Genomic DNA, 4,134 nt, shown 5'->3' with positions numbered 1-4,134 from the left:
TCCTTGCCTTTCTGTTTTATTGACTGTTTAAAGAACATTGGTGTTAGCACTTCTTGATATGTAGTAATAAAACCATCCTGTTCTGGGCTCTTCTATGTTGGAAAAAAATGTTTGAGACGGGGCTTCTCTGTGTATCCTTGGCTGATCTGGACTTGCTTTGTAGACCAGGCTGGCCTCAAACTCCCAGAGATCCACCTGCCTCTGCCTCCTGAATGCTGGGATTATAGGAGTGCACCACCACACAGGACCTTTGAGAAATTCTTATCATAGCTTCAGTCAGGTTGCTTGTTATCTACGTAAATTGTTGTGTCCTTGGTTTAGTTTTTAGTTTTAATAGGTCAATTGTATCCAGAAAATGTAAGTATTTCTTCTATATTTTCCAGTGTTTTGAAATATATGGTGTTTGGAATAAAGCAATTTGGACTCCAAGTCCTTTTGGGTAACATTCTGGATTTCACTGTAATCTGTTCTTTCTTCATGTCTAATTCTATTAACTTGGGTCTTTTCTTTCTTTTGGTTGGAATGGCTTGGCATTTGTCTATCTTATTTTTTGAAATAGCTGACTCTTTGACTGATTCAATATATTTCTATTTTAGTCTCCATTTCATTAATTTCTGCTCTGATCTTTATGCCCTGTCCCTTGCTGCATCTTGGCTTGTCTTCTTGCTTATCTGAGACTTTGAGATACTTAATTTAGTCACTTGTGATCTTTCTGGGTTTTTTTTTTTAATGTGAGTATTCACAAGTATGCACTTTTCTCTTAACACAGCCTAAGCTACATCCCAAAGGTTCTGAGAAGTTGTGTTCATGTTTCATTTGTGTCTAGGAAGTTGGTTATTTCCTCTCTGATTTCTTCAATGAGCCACTGGTCATTCAAGGGTGTCCAAGTATGAACTCTGCCTCCTCTTCAGCCACTTGTTCCTTCAGCCCATCCTTCCCATCTTCACTGGGCAGCTACTCTGTGATAAGCAACCACAGATGGATTACAAGCTACTTGGGAGCAGAAAGCTATGTGTTAAGCAGAAAGACAGTGCTCTCCCAGGAGCAAGAACTTTATGTCCCTCAAACATTCACTGATGATGATGACTACTGAGCAAGAGTGGGCGACAGCTTACCAGGCAGAGAAAAGCTGAGCAATGGAGTACCTGTCCGCATCAAAGGCAAATCGGAAGGCCAAGCTGAGAAAGGTTGACCCATTGAAGGTGAAGGAGAAGGTTTTAGTTTCACCTGTCAACTTGATACAGCCAGGGCCAGTACGGGACTCTCAACTGGGGGGTTGCCCTGATAAGATTGGCTTGTGGCCACGTTTGTGAGGAACGGTCTTAATTGGTGAATGATATGGGAGGGCCCAGCCCACTGTGGACAGAACCAGAACCACTCTTAGGCAGGTAAGCCTCGACTGTTTAAGAAAGAAAGCAGAGAGCAGAAGTCAAAGAGTGAGACAGGATGCATCTCTCTTTATGTCTCCTGCTTCTGCTCCTGCCTGAGTTCCTGCCCTTACTTTTTTTTTTTTTTTTTTTTTTTTTTTTTTTTTTTTTTTTGAGACAGGGTTTCTCTGTGTTAGCCTTGGCTGTCCTGGACTCGGTTTGTAGACCACGCTGGCCCCGAACTCACAGGGATCCACCTGCCACTGCCTCCTGTGTGCTGGGATTACTTCCTTTAATGAGGAATTGTGGCCTGGAATTTATGAGATGAAATAAACCCTTTCCTCCAGTAAAATGCACTGGGTCGTCATATTTACCATAGCGACCGAAAAACAAACTAAGACAGAGAGGTAGGTTCGACTGAACCTGGAACGTCATGCTCAGAGATGTGCTATCTGTGCTAAGTGACAGGTTGTAGGACTCTGGCTCAAAAACAGACTTCAGTTAAAATGAAAATGCAGCCGGCATGGTGGCGCGTGCCTTTAATCCCAGCACTCGGGTGGCAGAGGCAGGCGGATCACTGTGAGTTCGAGGCCAGCATGGTCTACAAAGTGAGTCCAGGACAGCCAAGGCTAACACAGAGAGACCCTGTCTAAAAAAAAAAAAAAAAAAAAAAAAAAAGAAAAGAAAAGAAAAGAAAATGCATGTATTCATATAAAGATGACATCTTCAGGGATGAGTGGACCCAGATACCCAAGGGCACTGGGTTCTAGTCCTGCTCTTTGTCCTTCCATCTTATTTTTCTCCCTTTAGGCTTTTCCTTCTTGTGCAAAGTTATCCCTAGACTCCAAAAGGCTATTCTTTCCCTACTTAAAAAGAAAAAGTGTGTTTCTTTCCTAGTTATCTCCTCAGAGAGTTTGGGGGTTGCATTTTTGGATCCGTGTTACACCATCTTTAAAACAATTGCTGAGATAATCTGGCTGCTTAACCAATTCTGGATGGGTAAGAGTTGCCCTGAGCCAATCATGATACAGAAGCCTCATGTTCTGATTGGCTAGTTGTGGGTCATGTGCCCAGAACAGATAGAGGAGGTCTACAGATGGCTTCTTTTTGTGAGAGAAGGAAAAGTTCATCTTTCAAAACCACTCTCAACTCCAAGCACGTGTTCAAACTTCACATACAAGGCAGGGAAAGAAAGTACAGAAAAGACACTGGTGCATTGAAGACACATTTAGAGAGACTCACAGTACAGCTGGCCACCCTGTGTGTCATGGTTTGTTTGGTTGGTTGCTTGGTTGGTTGGTTTGGTTTAGTTTGGTTTGGTTTAGTTTGGGTTTTTGAGACAGGATTTCTCTGTGTATCTTTGGCTGTCCAGGCTGGCCTCGAACTCAGAGAGATTTGCTTCCCTGAGTACTAGGGTTACAGGCGTGTCTCTTGATTTTTTAAAAGAAGCCCACTCCAGGCTCTCTGCTCCTCAAGAGAAAGCCTCATGTTCTTGTGCAGTGCCAGCCTCGTCCCTTGATATGATGGTGAAAGTCAGAGTAAACACATTTGGCTGTATTGGGCACCTGGTTACCAGGGCTGGCTTCTTATCTGGAAAAGTGGAGATTGTTGCCATCAACGACCCCTTCATTGACCTCCACTACATGGTCTACATGTTCCAATATGATTCTACCCATGGCAGGGTCAACGGCACAGTCAAGGCTGAGAATGGGACGATTGTCATCAACGGGAAGCCCACCCCCATCTTCCAGGAATGAGATCCCACTAACATCAAATGGGCTGATGCTGGTGCCAAGTAGGTTGTGGAGTCTATGGGTGTCCTCACTACCAAGGAGAAGGTCAGGGCCCACTTGAAGGGTGGAGCCAAAAGGGTCATCATCTCCGCCCCTTCTGCTGATGTTCCCATGTTTGTGACAGGCATGAACCAGGAGAAGTATGACAACTCACTCAAAATTGTCAGCAATGCTTCCTGCACCACCAACTGCTTAGTGCCCATGGCCAAGGTCATCCATGACAACTTTGGTATCATGGAAGCACTTATGACCACAGTCCATGCCATCACTGCTACCCAGAAGACTGTGGATGTCCCCTCTGGAAAGCTGTGGTGTGATGGCCATGGGGCTGCCCAGAACATCATCCCTGCATCCACTGGTGCTGCCAAGGCTATGAGCAGTGTCATCCCAAAGCTGAATGGGAAGCTCACTGGCATGGCCTTCCATTTTCCTACCGGAGAAACCTGCCAAATATGATAACATCAAAAAAGTGGTGAAGCAGGCATCTGAGGGCCCACCAAAGAGCAACCTGCACTACACTGAGGACCAGATTGTCTCCTGTGACTTTAACAGTGACTCCTACTCTTCCACCTTTGATTCTGGGGCTGGCATTGCTCTCAATGACAACTTTGTTAAGCTCATATCCTGGTATGACAATGAATACAGCTGCAACTACTGGGTGGTGGACCTCATGGCCTACATGGCCTCCAAGGAGTAAGAAGCCCTGGACCACCCACCCCAGCAAGGACACGAGAGCAAGAGAGATGCCCTCGGCTGCTGAGGAGTCCCTGTTCCAACTCAGCCCCTAACACTGAGCATCTCTCTTCACAGTTTCCATCCTAGACCCCCAGAATAATGGGAGGGCCCTCAGGGAGCCCTACTCTCTTGAATACCATCAATAAAGTTAACTGCACCTACAAAACAAACAAACAAACAAATAAACAAGAAGTCCACTCTGGTCCACTTAGAACACGTGACTCTTCCTCAGGGGCCCC

At 45.3% G+C, this 4,134-nt stretch overlaps 1 pseudogene; it reads left to right on the top strand.

Annotated features, from left to right (window-relative positions):
• The first annotated feature begins 2,887 nt into the window (after positions 1-2,887).
• Positions 2,888-3,857, top strand: LOC127209499 (glyceraldehyde-3-phosphate dehydrogenase-like; annotated as a pseudogene).
• The last annotated feature ends 277 nt before the right edge of the window (positions 3,858-4,134 follow it).

The sequence above is a fragment of the Acomys russatus genome, chromosome 26, assembly GCF_903995435.1.
Source record: "Acomys russatus chromosome 26, mAcoRus1.1, whole genome shotgun sequence".
In the NCBI taxonomy this organism is placed as follows: domain Eukaryota; kingdom Metazoa; phylum Chordata; class Mammalia; order Rodentia; family Muridae; genus Acomys; species Acomys russatus.
Note: the sequence above shows the minus strand (reverse complement) of the source record. Positions and strands in the feature narration are given on the sequence as shown.